The sequence below is a fragment of the Podarcis filfolensis genome, assembly GCF_964270895.1.
Source record: "Podarcis filfolensis genome assembly, chromosome: 1".
Lineage (NCBI taxonomy): Eukaryota > Metazoa > Chordata > Lepidosauria > Squamata > Lacertidae > Podarcis > Podarcis filfolensis.
Genome location: NC_139604.1, coordinates 18,094,126 through 18,114,549, shown reverse-complemented (window position 1 = coordinate 18,114,549; position 20,424 = coordinate 18,094,126). Strand labels below are relative to the sequence as shown.

Genomic DNA, 20,424 nt, shown 5'->3' with positions numbered 1-20,424 from the left:
TGATCAGTGTTACATAAATTTAGAAAATTGCCGTTTCTTGAAAGTTTTTACAGTGCTGCTTTGCAGGCCCTTTGAACCTGGCTGTGCTCTAACTACAGTAAAGCTAATAGCCGTTAATTTTCCTTGGAGATGGGTCAAGCCACCAGAGAGCTTATTAGGTATTACCCATTAAATTATTGCCACTTCATGAATCTTGCCTGAGGTCTGAAGTCACATTTAAGCTGGGCTTTCCACCCTTTATGTTCTCGTCAGATTTCATGAATCTCTTTGCTCACTGGAGACTTAACAGAGTGGTGTGCTTGAATGGAGAAGACTTAAAATGAAGGGGAAACACTGCATAGCTTACACAGAACGTAAGGAAATTTCACCAGCGCTCCTATTTGTGGCATTGTAACGGAATGCTTGAGGGAGGGGAGAACAGAATTGAAGATATGATCCAACCTTCATGTAAGCTCTAAGCACTTTCGAGGTAATACATTCAGGAATAGATGCCTTCATTTTCCTTACTTTCCCCGCCTACATGTGTGCTTGTGTCCTGGCATGCACAGTGAATGTGTTTTGAGCTAGTGGAGAGCCCTTGCGGTTGAGGGCAAAAGAGGTCTTAGAACTGGCTTTGGTTGAGGTTTCTTCATTGCAGGGGGTTGAAGTAGATGACCCTTGGCGTCCCTTCCAAACCTGCAGTTCTATGATCCAGTGGTTTTTCAGGCTGCTTTCCTTATTTAAAGGCACCTTCTCAGATTGTAGGTACACAGGAGGACTGAAATTCTTTTCTTCTGCCATAGAATGTTAACCAGGCAGAGGGCCTTCTTGGTAGTGGCGCCCGCCCTGTGGAATGCCCTCCATCAGATGTCAGGGAAATAAACAATTATCTGACTTTTAGAAGACATCTGAAGGCATCCCTCTTTAGGGAAGTTTGAATGTTTGACGTTTTATTGTGTTTTTAATATTCTGTTGGGAGCCACTCTGAGTGGCTGGGGAAACCCAACCAGATGGGTGGGGTATAAATAAATAAATTATTATTATTATTATTATTATTATTATTATTATTATTATTATTGGAATTGTTTGCTCTGAAGGAGATGTGTTGGGGGGTGGAATAAAGCCAATTTGGCAACATTCAATTCATTCCCAAGCTCTAGAGTTTGTGCTTTCATGGCCAATTGTGGAGCCCTTAAATAAAATCATTGAGGTGAAATAGCCTGAAGAATCCAACTTACGGGGGGGGGGGGTTGGGTTCAGGATACAAACCCAGTTGTTCATACTGCTCTCTCCATATGATAGCCTTCTAAAACCTGGTACATTTCAGATGTTTTAGACTCAACTCCAGTCAGCCTGGCCCTGTTAGCAGGGGCTGATGGGAGCTGTAGTTTAAAACATCTGGTGGGCAGCAAGTTGTGGAAGGCTGCCCTAAAATACTAAGACAGGTAAGCAGGGACATATCGGCTACATAACTAACATGATGGTGAAGTATGTCTATTTTACATCCTTATTTGTGAACATTTTCAACTTGATCAAATGCTACACAGTTAGGAAACCCTGCAGAAAGTTGATTTGGCAACTCAAGTGTTGAGGCAATGTTAAAGGAAAATATTTTCATCTCTCGGGTTTACAGGAAAATCAATAAGCTAAAAGTGTGAGATAACACAGCTGTTCTGAATAATGGCACGGTAGACAGATTACTAAGAGATTTGCCAGTAATGGTAATTGAGCTGGAAGCGGGAACAATAAGGTGACCTCTGGCTGAGAAATGAGGAGAGTTAAGCATCAAGTGAGATCTAAGCAAATTGAAAGTGTTACAAAGACAGAAAGGTGCTGTGTAACTAATTGGTGATAAGGGGTGCTTTTAAATATAGGTCATGGTGTGTCCCTCAGCCAAAGGCAATGGGGTCAGTTTGGGACACAAATGAAGAAGTGTGAAGTACAGAAATCAATACATGCTAGTTAAGGGACCAGCAGTGAGTGATGGCCCAGTAATGAACTGAGTCATGTTAATGTAATTGATATTCCAAAATGAACAGACAGACATCTGCAGGTTCCTTTCCTGCTGATAAATAGGGAGAATGTCCTGCAGTCCCATGTTACTGGCTCATTCATACAATGCTTATGGTAAATTAGCTTTTTGGTAATTGCACAAAACACACAGCCATAGGCACTGAGGAAGAGTCTTCTCAGTGCAATGCCATAATGTATCTTTTAACATTTTATGAGCCAACAATTTTCACTGTCCAAAAAATAATAATGTGCGAAGCATAAGCTTGGTAGAGGGCTCCTATTTCCCATGCATTTCGAGTTTGTTTAAGAGCTGAATCTCATAAAACCTGGGAATTGGCTTCACAGCTGAGTTTTGAAAACTACCATATTTTTCTCTCTATAACACACAGATTTTTTCTCCTAAAAAGTAAGGGGAAATGTCTGTGCGTGTTATTGAGCGAATGTGTGGTCCCTGGAGCTGACTGGCACGAGTGCAGGGGCAAAAATCAGGCAAAAATCAAATCGCGCGTCAAGGAGGAGGGAAGCCTGAAGAGAGGAAGCTGCAGCTTTCCTGCATTCTGCCTCAGGGTCTTACTGCCCACCCTCTTCTGTTTCGTTGCTGTGTTTGCTCAAACGGAACAAAGAGCAGAGAAATCCCCTGCCCTCCTGGCAAGCAGAGGGGAAAGGAAAGGATCCCGTCCTTCCTTCTAATTCCTCTCCGTGCTCTAATGCTTTCTAGGGACTCGCAGGCAGCCAGAAAACATGCAGGTGGGAGAGAGAGGGGGGGCTGGCTTGGGTGGGTGGGGGGAAACTTTTGCCTTCCTTTCCTCCCTCCCGTTAAATCCATCTCCTGCATTCTTAGCCGGCTGCTTCTCTGCACACCCCTCTCGTGCTCCTTGTCCCTTCTGTATTTTTCCTTCCCTCCCCACTTAAAATGTGGTTACAAAGCACAGATCCATATGGATCCTCAGGATCTTTGCATTGGGTCACCCCAAATTCACCATCAGATCACATTACATGTCCATGGCTACAGCCTGCAACAAAAAAATCACGCACCCACTGTTGCCTGGGGCTGCAATGGTACAAAAACGTGGTTACAAAGCATGGATCCACATGGATCCTCAGGATCTTTGCATTGGGTCACCCCAAATTCACCATCAGATCACATGTCTGTGGCCACAGCATGAAGCACAAAAATGATACATCCACTGTTTCATTAGAATTTTCCCCCCTTGTTTTCCTCCTCTAAAAACGATGTGCGTGTTATGGTCAGGTGCGTGTTATAGAGTGAAAAATATGGTATTATTCGCGGGGAACGAGAATTCCATTAAAAAAAAATGTGAAAATGTAAATGAAAGTCAGAATGCTAATTAATAAATGGTCTTTTCAAATGCTTGGATTTAAGAAGCCAGATTGCATAATATAATCATACTAGTTCACACTGTCAGTGAGATGTGAAAGAAACAGAATTGTAACAGCGTGACGTGGTGTTAATTAAGGTGGCTTGTGCAGGGAAAGAGTAGCACTCACAGATGGAGATTCGCTGTGTAGCTGTAAACAACCTTCTGAGGGTGCCCTAAAATAATCTAAAAGGAACTTAAGATTCCATAATTGTTTCTTTGGCGGCTAGTCTATGAGAGAGCCAACTATTATTTATTATAGAGTTTATTCCTGTACAATATTGGTATGCATGGAATCAGACCAACTTTATTGCCTTAAAAAGAGGCACACTTAAAACGTGTGCAGAGCGGTATTTTAAAAACCACAATCAGCTCGCAAGACTGGTGATAGAAACACTGCTAAACTTCATTCTAAGAACCGGTGAAGTCTGTGATGGATTAATGGCAAGGTTCCATGAACTGGGTGCATGCAGTGATTCAGGCACTGAAAGAATTGCTTGCTGAATCAGGTCTATGGACCTTCCAACAGAAGCTAACCAGATACTCTGGGGAGCTCACATGGTTGGCATAGCTGTTCCCTGCTCTTGCTTGTTCTCAGCATCTGTTAATGTATTAACTAGCCGCAGGCTATGCTGCTTTCCCCTGTGCCTGGGACTGTCTGGGTGCAAGGCTTCAGCCTTTTCTGAATTTGGGGTCCTGAGAATAACTAGCAGGAACTGAGTATTGCCCAGTGGAGATCTGACTTATATCACCCCTTCTGTGTGGCAAGGGCATTTTTTGGTTTGAGTAACCTTTCCTGCTGCTGCTCGCTTCAACACATTCCCACTTCATCTGCTATTACTCCTTGCACCAGGGGTCAGCAAACTTTTTCAGGAGGGGGCCGGTCCACTGTCCTTCAGACCTTGTGGGGGGCTGGACCCACCCTCTCCCGAAAGCACCCCCCTCCCGAAAGCAACCCCGAAAGGACCCCCCAGCCGCCACTCACGCCGACAGTGCCTCGTCTTTGGCAGCGTCGTCGTCCTCTGCCTTGGCCAGGGGTCCGCGGGGCGCAGAGCCCTTGCTGCTGGCCTGGGCAGCGGAGGCAGCCTCCCCACCACCACCACTTCCTCCCGCTCGGTTCTTGGCCATACACGGCCATCTCAGCAGGAAGGAACGGGCATTGCCCAGAGGCATCCGTGGCTTCTGATTGGCTGCAGGAGCTTCCTGTGGCCAATCCGAAGCCACACCAGCGCCGCGGAAGTTAGTCCCCATGCAGTGAGGCCTCTGCGCCATGCCAGTTTAGCTGACTGAGGGGGCGGCAGAGTCTGCAAGGTTCGCAGGCTGGATTAACAAGCCTGGTGGCCCTTAGTTTGCTGACCCCTGCCTTACACTTTGCCACCCCACATGGTCACTGACTTGATAGGACATGTTGTGTCCCCTATCTCACTGCCCAGTGCTGGCCTGAAGAGGACTCTGAAAATGAATCTCTTCTTGTCTTCAGAGGCTCACACACACACACACACACACACACACACACACACACATACCCCTGCAGTCTCTCCTGCTTCACAACCAGGAGGAATACTTAAAGGAAATACTTGAATGTGGTTTTAATATTATCATCAATAAAATGCACTGCAGTGTACAGGAAGCATATTGTGTTGTTTCTGTAAAAAGGATGAGTAAAGCAGGTAATTATAAAACACCTTCTTTAAACATTAGTTTGCCTTTAAATCCTTAACACCTCTTTGGGCAGGCAAGTTGTTCCATGCTTGGGGAGGATCATTTAAATATATTAGCTCAAATGGAGGGGGAATTCAAGTGTATCACCATGGCTTCAGTGCTTCTTAAATCGCATTGAAGGTAAGGGAATGAAACAGTCTATTTATGCATTGGATTGCAGCCCTTATTCCCAGTCACCATCTAAAGATTGAAACAGTGACTTGAAAAGCATTCCTAATGACTTGCTAAGAAGCACTCAAATGCCATTGTCATAAATTTCTATTCAAACGCAGGTACTCTTTCTTGTCAAACGACACCAGTATCCTTATCTTAGAAGAAAACATATCTTATAAGCTGCAAAAAGGAAAGTCAGCATTTTATGGGGGGGGGGGATCCTTCATTATTTTCTCCATGAAGAAAACCAGAGTAGCTTAGTAGATGGGACATGGTTTTTATCTGAAGCTTCACTGAGTTTTGTACATTTGGTTTCAATTAATTGTGCCAGGGCTCAGTTATGTGGTTCCTCCATGCTATTGATTTGAAATAGCCATTGTGATTAGGCTAGTCAAGGATATGTTTATTGGCTCGGCTTAAAAACGGAAATGAATCACATTTATTTGTGCACAAAGAAATAGAACAAAATTAATGTTCCCAGAGGCAATAAGCTATTTGTGGTCCTTCCAAGCTTCCTTTCCCTCTGCTTTGATTATATATTATCCACTTGCTTTGACAAAACTCTCTTTTAGAATTCTATGAATTAGACTCATTAGCACTTATCTGCATGAGCCATTGACACACAGTAAGGGGAACATCCAGACTAACATAATTTGAACTGTGGAGCTTCAGTGGAAGTACAGTTGCTGGGGTTTGTTCATACCCAAAACAATATTTTTCCAAGGTTTAACTCGAGGGAAAGTTGTTCTGTAAGTTTGAGGCTGAACCCCAACTGTATACTTTATTGGCTGGAATTAGGTTGTTGACATCATGAGTGTGCCTACTATGAATGTGTTTAAAAAGCAACAACATGAAGATAAAAAACAGCTATAAAGCTGGATAAACATGCAAACGGGTACATTGAAAAACCTGGGAAAGCAGCCTAAAGAATAGAAGGAGGTGGAAAACAGACAACTCAAGTCGGTGTTCGTTTAGCTGATAAGTACATCTGTCAAAAGCAGAACAAATGTTAAGGAAGGCAAGGTTCACTGCAGGAACAGCAACGAGATATCTTTTCTAAGGGACATCTCTTCACACACCTTGAGACTGTGTAAAGCCAAACTGCAGAAGCCTTTGTGCCATTTCCCCTTTGAAATTGCAAGTGCAGCAGCCTGGAATATGAAACTGATTTACAAAAGATCTTAACGTCCTATCAGTCAGGCCTTATGAAGTGTTTGTTATTGTCCTTTTAGAATATATAAGGCAAACATGGTACTGATGAGTGTTGAAGAGTGTTTATTAAATTATAGCTTTCAAATATTTCTTGTCAGATCCAGCTTCAAAGTTTCTTTTACCTTGCATTTCATAGATGCGTAATGCTGAAGAGTGCAACCCAAAGTGTAACGAGTTTCCATTCAGGGTTGCTTTTCTGTTAGATGTTGTACATTGATGGGAGAACTTGATTATGACATCCAAGTTTAATATCCGCATAGGGAAGTTTATATATTGCAACATATAAGGAAGTTTCTCCAATGGTGCCATCAGTTCTTCTGACTAGGAAAATCCTAACGGTCCCTTTCAACTGGATAGATACTAAAAGGCTTCCACCATGTGGAAAAGATCTGCTGGACAGCTACTAGAGGGTAGAATGGTGGAAAAGAAGTAAGCCTTTTCCACCACTATCACTGTAACATGGTAGGCACAATAATGAGCTTGTATCTGTGTTTGGTCACATTAATCTTGGGCTTTACACCACTTGCAGTCCATCTATTGTCCTTCATTGAAGAGGGGACCTGGAAGTGTTCATATCAAGAGCACTTCCTTTAGCGCTACACTGTAGCAAGACCAGGTCTTGGACAAGCACATAAATCATGTTGGTTGGAAAAATCCCTCAGAGCAGTCAGAAATCCCTTATATGCCATCTTAATAGGTGCCCCTGGGACGTGGGTGGCGCTGTGGTTTAAACCACTGTGCTTCTTGGACTTGCCGATTGGAAGGCCAGCGGTTTGAGGCCCTGCAACGTGGTGAGCTCCCATTGTTCGGTCCCAGCTCCTGCCAACCTAGCAGTTCGAAAGCACACCAGTGCAAGTAGATAAATGGGTACCGCTCCAGCGGGAAGGTAAACGGTGTTTCCGTGCGCTGCTCTGGCTTCGCCAGAAGCAGCTTAGTCATGCTGGCCACATGACCCAGAAAAACTGTCTGCAGAAGCAGACAAACACCGGCTCCCCCGGCCTGTAAAGCGAGATGAGTGCTTCAACCCCAGTGTCATTTGTGACTGGACTTAACTGTCAGGGGTCCCTTTACCTTTACCTAACCGGTGCCCCAACCCTGCAGGGTGATTTATGATCAGGTCAGACCTCACATGATTTATCCATGATAATGGATTCACCATAATCCCCACTGCTAAAACATTTCTGTCCTCCTGCTCTGTTGCATCACTAAGATCTAGGGCAGGTCTTGCAATATGGGTTGGGCACTTGATATACCGACATAGTCTCATGCTTATCATGAAGTCCTGAATGAGCACAGTAGAAGCAGCATTGGTATGCATATTGAAGTCCCCCAAACATGAGTGGAGTTCTTCTACACCACCTCCGAGACCATCTCAGGCAGGAAGACTGTTGGCCAGCATGTTGGTTGGTATACTGAGGTCTCTTCCCTGCCATATGATCCAGCACCGCCACCCCCAATTTGTGTTGGGATAACCCATAGAACAGCACACAGAGGGGAGGAGAGGGGAATTGCTCCATCTGGCAAGCTGTAAGGCTTGCTCAGATAGAATGATTAGAGAAGCATGACATTGAAAGAGTTTTAGACCCTAAACCACCACTAACTGAAAGAATGTCACCCGCTCCACTGACCTCTCAGAGTTTTCTTATCTGAAGGAGAAATGCTGGTGGTAGTCTCCATGCCTAACGAGATGTGTAGGACCCATGGGCTTTCTTTGTTGTGGTAACTTAAAGTAAAGGTAAAGGCAAAGGGACCCCTGACCATTAGGTCCAGTCATGGCCGACTCTGGGGTTGCGGTGCTCATCTCACTTTATTGGCCAAGGGAGCCGGCGTACATGTGGCCAGCATGACTAAGCTGCTTCTGGAGAACCAGAGCAGCACATGGAAACGCCGTTTATCTTCCCACCGGAGTGGTACCTATTTATCTACTTGCACTTTGACGTGCTTTCGAACTGCTAGGTTGGCAGGAGCTGGGACCGAGCAACGGGAGCTCACCCTATCGCGGGAATTCAAACCACCGACCTTCTGATTGGCAAGTCCTAGGCTCTGTGGTTTAACCCACAGCGCTGGAACAATCTTCCCTCTGAGCTGCACCTCAGCACAATGTTGATGTTGCGTTTCATTGGCGAGTGAAGGTGCCATCTCCTTTTGGGGCACGCTAATGTGGGTACCGCTCATCCATCTCGGCTGCACTTGCAGCTCAGCAAATAGTTCGGATAGAGCAGCATTTCCACTTTCCATCATACTTCCACTTCCTTTCCCTTGTGTGCTTTTGTAAGCACAATATTGGTGGCTGTATCTTTGCTTTTAATTGAAGTGAGTTGCTTTGGGAGATGGCAATGGACTGGGAAGAGGAATAAAGAGAGATCAAATCAATAAATGGCTCTCTGACTATTTACCATCACTTGTTATAAATAAGTTATAGAACATCTTGGGACTCGTTGCCTAAGCAAAAAAGCCCCTGGCTTCTCAATCTTTGGCGCTCTCATTCTGTGCTTGATTTCAACCTTGTTGCTCCTCTGCCAGCAACTGACTCATTTTCTTATTCTTCTAAGAGCATTTCTGCCTATCACTTCTCACTCTTTCCTGACATCGGCCAACAGGTATATTCAGTCTTGACATCTTGACTTCTTCAGATAACCTTATCTTATCCATGGCATAGTTGTACCCATTATTAAACATGCCTCTGCAAGCCATTCCAGGTGTCCAGTATTATCCTGAGCCTTCATCCTGTGAATATTCATACCCAAGTGATGGTCAGATTGAATTGTGGTCTGGAGGGGCACAGCAGTCATCATTTTCTCCCTGGGAGCCTTCACATTTGCTCTGAGACTTGGTTTGGTTCATAGGAACCAACTCCTAGAGGCCAAGGTCCCTTTGCCTCCCCTTAAAATATTTGAGCCCCCCCCCCCAAAAAAGTTGATAGGCATTGCCATTCAAATGGCAATGATTGATTACATGGGGCAGGACTTACCTGCCCTCCTTCCCCCCCCCCAGTTTTTTTTATTCAAGTTGGCACCCCTGATTTGGTTTAAGCATGTCATCCATACAGGGTCAAAATATACAGTATACATTTCTGCTTATTGCTAAGATTCATATTCTGCTTTTCTGGTTGTTGTTTTTTAATCTGAAGCTGTTTTCCACCCCTAGCATGCACTGCAAATGGTTCTTTGATTCTGTTTCCTTGTTTGGTTTCCAAGAACCAGTCAATCCCCCCCCCCTTCCATCTTGCCTTAGCTTAGTGTTGCAGGATCAGAGATGCTTTGCTTTCATTCAGTCATAAATCAACTTTCTTCCTAACTTCAGTGATGAAAAAGAGAGACCGTTTATCAATCTTTGGCAGCAGGCTTTCTGTGTAAAATTCAAACTGCCTTCTTATCTGCTTTATGGAGTCAGGAGATACTTTTATTCCAGACCCAATGGCCCTCTTGCATTTCTTAGCTTTTTGACCCAACAGTTTACATGCTTACAGAGAGAAGAAATTGTATTAATATATCATCTGGTAACTAATGATAATACTTCATATGTCTGATTAGGTAGCTCTAGTCTGCTAAACCATATACTGCAACAGTTTTGTTATTTTTAAGGTATGGCAGGACTGTTTGTTGTTTTTACTTCTGTCATGGGTACACATACCACAAAATTATTAACATTCAGTGTTTCAAAGGCTTTAAAAGTCATTGTAAAACTTGATGAATAATTTTGTGAAATAGGGATGTAGAAGCAGTTACTATCATCTCAGTAGCAAATCCTACACTGCTCTCTACTGGAAGAGAAGGATTTACATTCAGTTCTTATATGACCTAAATCTCTGGCTGAGTTATCCAAAAACCATTCCCAAGCTTTATACTGGATTAAAAATAATAATAAACAAAACATTGTCTAATCTGTTTCAAGTAATTCTTCAGTTATTGGTGGAGCAGAACAAAAGCTAAACATTCCTACAAAGAGTCAAGTTTTGTGGGTTCCCACTTAAGCCCAACATCTGTTCCAGAAGTAACGCAGGAAAACATGTTATGGGTTGCAGAGCTGATGCATTAGTAAGTTTTGCAAAAGTATTCGTTTGTCACATTTGTATGGAAAAGAACCTGCCTAGACTTCACTGTTTCAGAGCCGTATGAATTGCAGTGAAAATGGTCTCATGTCTTCCTCTTGAAAACGAGTTTGAGTAATGCAATTTGTCAATTGTGTATCCCAGTTTCAAGAACGCCGAGGGGCGGAAAGGTCAGAAATAGCACGATGGAGTGCGACACATTTGTGGTGTGGTTTTACAGCTCATTGAAATAGCAGAGCAGTACATAGGCTCAGCCACCTGGATCCCTCTACAGATACAGTGGTACCTTGGTTTTTGAGCAACTCGGAAGCTGAATGTTTCAGAACCCAAACACGGAAAACCTGGAAGTAATTGCTTCCCTTTTTGAACGTGCCTCCAAAGTCGGAATGGCTTCCATCCGTTTCCCCCCTCTTTTTTTCCATTGAATTCACCGACCACCCTTTGCGCCTTGGTTCTCGAACATTTCGGGAGTGGAACGTTCTTCCGGAACGGATTACATTCAACAACCGAGGTACCACTGTATCTTAAATGAGAACTGCCAGAGCACTAAGAACTTTTATTTATTTATTTACCACCTTATACGCTGAGGTCTCAGGGTGGTTCACAGAATAAAATCAAAACCACAAAAGATATAATCAAAATAAAAACAACAACCCAATAACACCCCCCCCAAAAAAACCCCACATTTTAAAAGGGTATAGGCTGTCAATTAAATCAACCAAAGGTCTGGTTAAAAAGGGATGTTTTTCCTAGCGCCTAAAGGTGTATAATGAAGGTGCCAGGCGAACTTCCCTGGGGAGAGCATTCCACAGACGGGGAGCCACCGAGGAGAAGGCCCCGTTCTCGTGTTGCCACCCTCTGAACCTCTTGAGGAGGAGGCACACGAAGGAGGGCCTCAGACGATGATCTCGGGGTCTGGGTAGGTTGTTCATATGGAAAGAGGCATGTGGAATTGAGGTATTGCGTTCCTTTTTAGAGTTCAGAGCAGTTGTCCCCAATATTGGGTCTTGATCACTACCGGAACAGCAGTAGTTCCTAAGTGCTCATATACATAATTTCAGAAATAGCCTGGAACATTATCCCTGCATTCCAGGAAGTGAGTGAAGCAAACATGAAGATCGAATGAGGAAAGAAGAAAAATAATTAAATGCACACAGGGAAGAAACAGGACACACAACTCTGATAAAGCTAAATAACTGGTGCACTTATTTTCACATTAAGTGTAGTTGATGAAGTTAGTCCAATTTGCTTTTGGCAAAAAATTAGCAATAGACTTCTCTCTAGACCAGAGTGTGGGATTGGGGTGGGGGTGGGAGGAATCTAATGGAGCTATTAATATACCAAACTGATGTGTTTTTAATGTATTTGGAAGGGGGGAAAACAGAGAACTTAAGTGTTTTTGAAATTATGAGGAAAGGGCCAAATAAAGTTGCTGTGAATCTGAATCTGTAATTGTAATGGTTCTAGGGGTTGCTCGTGTGTAAGTTGTCGCCACTCCTGGCTGGGTTACCTGGGTGAACCCTTTCTGTCCGGACAGCCACCCATCCGTGGCTGTCTCAATCGCTGGCAGAATCCGTCAGTGGGCGTTTCTTGAACTTCTTCCAGCAAAGAAGTTCTTTGACGCCTAGTCTCCTCCTACTCTCCCTGCGCGGAAGTCTTCTGTGCAGGGAGGGTGCGGGCAGCGGAGGACCCGTGCTCTCCCCGCTGATCTCCGGCGAGGAGTCCTGGAGCCCCCTCGCCAATTCCCCCATCTGCCCCCCTTCTCCACTGGTGCTACGCTGATTTCCTTCCCCAGCAGATGGGCTGCCTCTCTCCCTACTGGGACCCTCTCCGGCATCCCTCTGGAGCCTTCCTCCACCTCTGGCTCCGATGGCAGTTCCCTGACATCCACCTCCCCCCCAGGACCCCCTTCAACCCCGGCCCGATTTTCTGATTCAACCTTGTCCCTTTCCTCGGCCGACGATGCGGGGAATCCCCTGAAGGAGCTGTCACCATCCTCTGAGGATTCAAACCCCGCTCCCCACCCGCTCCGATCTCTCCCCGCGGGGTGGGCCTCCCAGTCTGATTCTTCTCCCTCTGACACCTCCCCTCCCTCCTCTTCGGAGGCAGGAAAACCCACAAAGTCCTCTTCGTCGTCTGTGGTTCCAATTTCTTCCTCCCAGAATCTCGCTAGTGGTTTTGGTTTATCCGGGAACAGGCTGTGGAATTCTTCCACCAGATACCCGTCATTGATCAACTCAGCGGGGACCCACGTGTTTTCTGACCTGGGTTCTCCCTCCCAAGCTACCAAGTACTCCACCTGGCGACCTCGCCACCTTGAGTCGAGTATTTCCGTGGCTTGGTTGCGGCGTTCCCTCTCCTCTACCTGCGGGTGGGTGGTGACTCCTCCCTCCTGCCCCAGAAATTCCCGTCCCTCCCTGTACGGTAAAAGTAGGGACTTGTGGAACACCGGATGTATCTTCATGCTGTCAGGCAACTTGAGCTTGAATGCCACGGGGTTCACCTGCTGTGTTACCTCAAAAGGCCCCAGCCATCTCGGCTGCAACTTTTTGCACCCTCCCTTTAGGGGTAACCCTTGGGTTGACAACCACACCCGGTCTCCCACCCGTATGGCCTCCCCTTCCCGACGGTGCTTGTCCGCCTGCCTCTTGTAACCTTCCTTGGCTCGTTCCAAGTTCATCTTGAGTTGCTGGTGCAAGGCCTCCATTTCTTCTGCAAACTGCTCTGCTGCGGGTACACTCCATCCCTCCTCCCCCCTCCCCGGGAAGGCCCTGGGATGACACCCATGATTGGCCATGAACGGGCTCATTCGTGTGGACACATGTTCAGCGTTATTGTACGCAAATTCAGCCAACGCTAGTTTCTCTACCCAATCATTCTATCTCTCGCTGACGTAGCAGTGTAGGTACTGCTGGAGAATACTGTTCGCTCTTTCTGCTTGTCCATTAGTTTCCGGGTGCCTCGCCGTCGAGAAGCCCACCTCAACCTGTAGCAAGCTCATGAGCTTCCTCCAGAACCGGGAAGTAAATTGTTTCCCGCGATCCGAGATGACCCTCAAGGGAGTTCCATGCAGCCTGAAGATGTGATCCACAAACAACCGGGCTGTCTCCTCTGCCGTCACTGCATGTGAGCAAGCTATGAAATGGCACATCTTTGTCAGTAGATCGACTACTACCATGACTGCTGTTTTCCCCCTTGACTTGGGCAAATCTGTCATAAAATCAATGGACACCACCTCCCAGGGTCTTCCCGGTGTGGGTAAGGGTTCCAGTAACCCTGCGGGGGCAGCCCTCTCCCCCTTTGCCCTCTGGCATCGGTCGCACCCCCGTACATATTCCCGTACGTCTTCCTTCATCTTTGGCCACCAGAACTGCCTGGTGACGAGCAGCATGGTCTTGTGTTGTCCAAAGTACCCAGCTGTTGGGTTGTCATGGAGTTGTTTGAGTATCTTCCCCCTCAAGGTCTCCCCCGGTACATACAATGCCCCCTTATAGTACAGTAGCCCTTCTTTTTCCTCAAACCCTCCCTGGTCTTCCCTTCCATCCCGGAGTTCCCTGATTTTCGCTTGAGCGAACGCGTCGTCTCTAGTAAGTCCGGTCAGTTCTCGTTTCCCAACCAATGCTCCCACACACACCCATCGGTCCTCGGGAAACACGTGTCGGACCTCGGGCGGTCCCTCTCCTTCCATGTACTCCGGCTTCCTGGAGAGAGCACCTGCTCTTACGTTTTCCTCTCCCTTCACGTTTCTTCTGAGCCTGCGCTTCTTGCCGTACTCCAATCGCAAGCACAGCCTTGGTCAGCTCATCCATCGACTGTGGGCGGGGCACGCGGGACAACTCATCTTTCACCGTTGGGGACAACCCCTCCTCAAACAACATTTGTATCGGTTCAGAGTCCAGATTCCAGCTGAGCCGGTGGATCAACATCGCAAAGCGCGACCAGTAGTCTCTAACTGACTGGCTACCCTGCTTGCACCCCATCAGTTCCCGCCGAGTCACACTTTGCTCCACTTCGCTGGAATACATCGCATTCATTGCCTGGAAGAATTTCTTAAGGTCCTTCAAGGCATCATTTTGCGTCGCCATTAGGGGCCTGATCCATTCGCGCGCCCCATCCTCCAGATGCCCCACAATGTAAGCTACCCTCTCCCCATCATCAGCAAAGTCACTATGCTGCAGTTCCAAAGCGTACTCTATTTCCTTTCAGAACGCATTGTAGTCCTGGGTTTCCCCCCAAACTTGTATACCAGCCCCGGTACTTTCCTTGCGATGGGGGTGGGTCTGACCTGCGCATCCTGAGCCCGTCTTTCGTCCAGCCGCGCCGTCAAGATAGCTACATGCTGTTCCAAGTCTCAGTTTCTCTCTACCAGACTCGGCATCGCAGCTGGTTGCTCTGGCTCTCCGGCTGTCCCTGTTCGGCTCATCTTGCTGCCTGTCTGGGGCTCCGCACAAGCAACGTCAGGCACTGACGGATTGCTGTAATGGTTCTAGGGGTTGCTCGTGCATAAGTCGTTGCCACTCCTGGCTGGGTTACCTGGGTGAACCCTTTCTGTCCGGACAGCCACCCATCTGTGGCTGTCTCAATCACTGGCAGAATCCGCCCGTGGGCGTTTCTTTTTTCTTTTTTTAATAATTTTTATTAACTGGCCAATCACATCAGATTAAAACACATCACATAAATTCCAAATTACAAAGCCAAATTTTAAATTTGTTGGGGGACCCATACTTCAAGATCCGAAGGGGAATTCTGATCATCTTCTTGCTACTGCGTTAATGTCCAAATCAGTCCAAATCAGTCCAGACAGAGTTCATAATTCTATCCCATCTTATTTTGCTGTTTCCACATCACATCTTGTTCATATAATTTCTCTTTTTTCTTTATGATCTCTTCTGATAGTCTCCTTAAGCCGATAAACACCAATAGTAATAATAATCCTGTGTGAATTTTCCGTTCTTCCAATCCTCAAATCAAGATGGTTTCCATATATCATCTCCTTCATAGATAACATCGCTCTTTCCATCATAATCTTGTGAAACTGTCGCTCTTAAGTCCCACTGAGGAGTTTAATCCACAATATATAAACAGCTTGTTTCTCTCTTTCTCCTCCCAGACTCAAGACCTCCGACAGAGCTTCCCAATATGGCGACGGCATTTTTAACTGTGTCATTTCAAAGCTCTTATACCTTCCAGGCTCTTCTTGAAACATGCTTTGGTTCAAAAGTTTATCTCCACACAGCCTTAAATCCACATCTTAAGTCCTTAAAACGACATTTCTGACTCTTAAGGGGAGGGGATTCTTGTTTAATCACATAAGAAAAGAAAGGAAAGTTTTTTCCCCCTCCCCCATCAGTCATTTGCCGTACCGTGTCTTGGCGTATCTTCTCATGTTTTATTCTTGTCTTGTTTTATCAGAGATCTCTTCTGTTAGCAGTCTTTACTCCCCCTTCTTCCTTGAAGTATGTGCAATTTGTCTTGTCCAAATTGTTTGTCTTGTCCAAATTGCAGCTAGTGGCACGAATCAGGGACGGCGTCCAGGAATGCCGAAATCCCACAGGGGGGCTTTGTGCCTAGTGCCCCCATCCCCACAAATTTGGGGGTGGTATAGGGCACAGCAGGCAAGGGCCGTCCCCCCCACCATCCTGGGGGGGTTAAGGAGGCTAATTACCCCCATCATAGCCTCCAAATTACCTCGTGTGGGTCGGAGAGATGTTATTGTCAGCCATCTTCCGATGCGCCCCCTAGTGGCCCCCCGTCAGTGGGCGTTTCTTGAACTTCTTCCAGCAAAGAAGTTCTTTGACGCCTAGTCTCCTCCTACTCTCCCTGCGCGGAAGTCTTCTGTGCAGGGAGGGTGTGGGCAGCGGAGGACCCGTGCTCTCCCCACTGGTCTCCGGCGAGGAGTCCTGGAGCCCCCTCGCCGATTCCCCCATCTGCCCCCCTTCTCCACTGGTGCTACGCTGATTTCCTTCCCCAGCAGATGGGCTGCCTCTCTCCCTACTGGGACCCTCTCCGGCATCCCTCTGGAGCCTTACCTCCGCCTCTGGCTCCGATGGCAGTTCCCTGACAGTAATATACCAACAACACTTTTAAAAATAGCCAATTGGCCTTACTACTATAGAAATTATATTTGAGATTATATACGACACATGCAATACCTCTTTTATTTTTATTTACTAAACGCTCACTTTATCTGTGATTCCACACATTTGTGTGTGTGCACAAGCTTGTAAAATTCACAGCAGTGGAGTTTTGTGTGCTATTCTGTGTTAAAAGGTGAAATTTGTCCATGAGATCTGATGCTTCACAAAAATAATTGTGTCTAGTTTGTTCAGCTTCTACAAATATTGAAATAACCTGTGGCACACTGTTTCTGAATAAATAAATGAATGCCACCTTTCTTATTTTATTTCTTCAGGATACATTCATCACCTGAATTTTCTTTATAATTCAAAGTTTTCACCCAGCGACTGGGTGGAAAGGTTTTAGTAGTATTTAAAATACTGTATTTTTTGCTCTATAAGACGCACCAGACCATAAGATGCACCTAGTTTTTGGAGGAGGAAAACAAGAAAAAAAATATTCTGAATCTCAGAAGCCAGAACAACAAGAGGGATCGCTGTGCAGTGAAAGCAGCAATCCCTCTTGCTGTTCTGGCTTCTGGGATAGCTGTGCAGCCTGCATTCACTCCATAAGACGCACACACATTTCTCCTTACTTTTTAGGAGGGAAAAAGTGAGTCTTATAGAGCAAAAAATACGGTAAATATGTTATGTTCAGTTATTTTCTGGGGAATGTAGATTCTTTAGAAATAAATGAAAACCTTGTGTCAGTGCCCAGGTTACTTGCTGAAAGTATTTTTACTAAGGAAACTGATGGAGATGCTGGTTTTCATATCTGTACTACTTAAACCAACGCTCAGTGTAAAAACACATGGTTCATGCTTCAGAGTAAAAGTTGTGCATTTCTTCGGGAAACCCTGGGATGCTGTAGAGAGGAAACACCTTTTTAAAAAAGTTTTCAGTGGTCTTAGTCTATTATAGCTACATTACCCACCACATTATACATTTGCTTGCATGAGGCTTCTGTGTTAACTGAGCACAGAAATGCGGTTCTTGTTTCTCAGAATAGGCTTAAGGACCGAAGTGAAAAGAGCAGTTAAGATTATTGATAACTCAGTGTTAGTTGTGTAAATATGATAGACCATCACCGGTTTGAGCCGATGGTGCTTTTCCATGCTTTTCAGGGAAGAGGTTTCAATCTACTGGAGACCTCCATAAATAGAAGCAAGGATAATCCTGGAACAGACTTTTGGGCCAATAGGGATTGCAAGGGGAAGAAGGAAATAGATCCCCCACTCCGCCTTCAGTTTGCAGGAGCCAAGATCCATGCCTTGATCCATTCCTTGCTTGCAAATTATACATTTTGGGATTCAAGGGGGAAATGTAAGTGTTAATATGTGAGCAGAGGACTTGCTTGAGGCCTCAAAAATGGTATTCCAAATTGTTTAGAGAAACAGATAGCACTGGCCCTTCTGCATTATTATTGGTGTTGAAAGGGGGTTGTGTTCACTGTAGCTGCAACTTTATCACTCGTGTGTGAAACTATTGTGAGATCAGCTATTGTGTTTCATGAAGTGGTTCAACAGTGGAAACCAGTTGGAAGAGTAAACCATAAACCTGCCACGTGTTCAGTATTGCTCACTAGCACATGGGTGAAATAAATGGTGATTAATTTGTGGATGTAGCATTCTGCGAAGTCATTAGTTCTTCTGCGCCTGCAGTAAGTTGGGAGAGGGGTAGAAGGCGCTGCAATAAAGTATTGATGCAGATGTGGCTCCATTCCTGTACAGTGGTACCTCGGGTTACATACGCTTCAGGTTACAGACTCCGCTAACCCAGAAATAGTGCTTCAGGTTAAGAACTTTGCTTCAGGTTGAGAACAGAAATTGTGCTCCGGTGGCGCAATGGCAGCAGGAGGCCCCATTAGCTAAAGTGGTGCTTCAGGTTAAGAACAGTTTCAGGTTAAGAACGGACCTCCGGAATGAATTAAGTACTTAACCCGAGGTACCACTGTACATGCAGAAGCAGCAGCAGTCTGCTACTATACTTACATAAAATAGGGGTTATGGTTTTGTTCTCTTGGTTTAATTATTTACTTGTGTTTTATCTCGTATTTTATTCTGTGAACTGCCCATAGATCCTCTGATGAATTTAATAAATTTAATAGACATACAGATTTAATAATATATAAATAAGTATGTAAAACAAATAGATAAAATAAAAATAAATAAATTATAGAACCGCTTCCCATAATTCTCGCCCACACATTTGGGGTAGAGAACAATCCCATAGCTGTCAACATTTCCCTTTTTTAAAGGGAATTTCCCTTATTCTGAATAGGATTCCTCACAAGAAAAGGGAAAAGCTGACAGCTATGCAATCCAACTGCTTCTTACTCTTTCCTCCTCCTGTTCTGCCAAAAGAAGGATCTGTAGTGGCCATGGCCAATCTTTTCGGCAAGCCGAAGGAATTAAAGTGCCACTCTCACCGCACTATTGCACATTTTGTGCGCCACTGCCTCAGACTACCCACCCACAATCTATAGATTAAGGAAGTTGTGCATGTTCATCCTTCCCTCATTCGTCTGGTATAAGACAAATTCGTCTGGTGTAAAAGCGGGGTGGCGCTGTGGTCCAAACCACTGAGCCTCTTGGGCTTGCTGTTTGAAAGGTTGGTGGTTTGAATCCCCGCAACGAGGTGAGCTCCCGTTGCTCTGTCCCAGCTCCTGCCAATCTAGCAGTTTGAAAGCACGCCAGTGCAAGTAGATAAATAGGCACCACTGCGGTGGGAAGGTAAACGGTGTTTTCATGCGCTCTGGTTTCCATCGCAGTGTCCTGTTGCACCAGAAGCTGTTTAGTCATGCTGGCCACATGACCTGGAAAGCTGTCTGTGGACAAATGCCGGCTCCCCCGGCCTGAAAGCGAGATGAGCGCCGCAAACCCATAGTTGCATTGACTGGACTTAACCGTTGAGGGGGTCCCCATAAAATTGTAGGGTTGGGCCAGAGACCTTGAAGGTCTTCCAGTCCCCATCCAGGGGTCCTTTACCTTTTTTTGTATATAAGTAACAATGTGCTTAAGCAAGGTGTTATGATTGCTACTGAAGTCTTCATTTTCCACTCCACAACGAATGTACCATTGAGAGCTTTTTGGGTTTCACCTTGATCCTGAGCATTTGTGCCAGTATATGTGTCAGGAATGCTGGCACAACATTGTGAATTATGCTAATGTGTTGGCCCTACACTTCATGCTGGCACAGCATGTTTTAAGACGGGTCCATTAGTTTTGTGGCTCTGTTCAAGCTGCCAATGTTGGAAAGAGACCAAACTTCAGGCACACTCTGATTATTTTTTTTTAAAAAAGTAAATATATAGGCTAATATAATGCCATGACATTTGTTGCTGTTACATTCATTTCTAAAAGTCATGCCAACTCTAGGGTTGTGAGGATTACAAGAGAAAAACTGCTATTTTAATTATGAAAATAAGGATTATGCAATAGCATGTAGAAATCTATAAAATGAAGCAAGAAATATTTTAATGTAAGTTAGAAACTTTTAGCATAAGTGGAAATATGCTTGCGTGTCTTTATACTTGCATATTCCCCAGAGAGAAATAGTTTGCAGCTACAATTCTGGCTAGTTTTTTTCTTTTCTTTTCTTTTCTTTTCTTTTCTTTTCTTTTCTTTTCTTTTCTTTTCTTTTCTTTTCTTTTCTTTTCTTCTCTTCTCTTCTCTTCTCTTCTCTTCTCTTCACTCTTTCTTTCTTTTTTTGTTTTGGCCAATTATTTTTATTGATTTTCCATAATTTTTAACAAATTGTCAACAAATTAATACAAAATTAATACAAAATCAATACAATT

General features: G+C 45.1%; 1 protein-coding gene across 8 annotated transcripts in view; it reads left to right on the top strand.

Moving 5' to 3' along the window:
* Positions 1-20,424, top strand: part of GULP1 (GULP PTB domain containing engulfment adaptor 1) — a 189,514-nt gene that overhangs the window by 124,479 nt on the left and 44,611 nt on the right. The window lies entirely within an intron of this gene.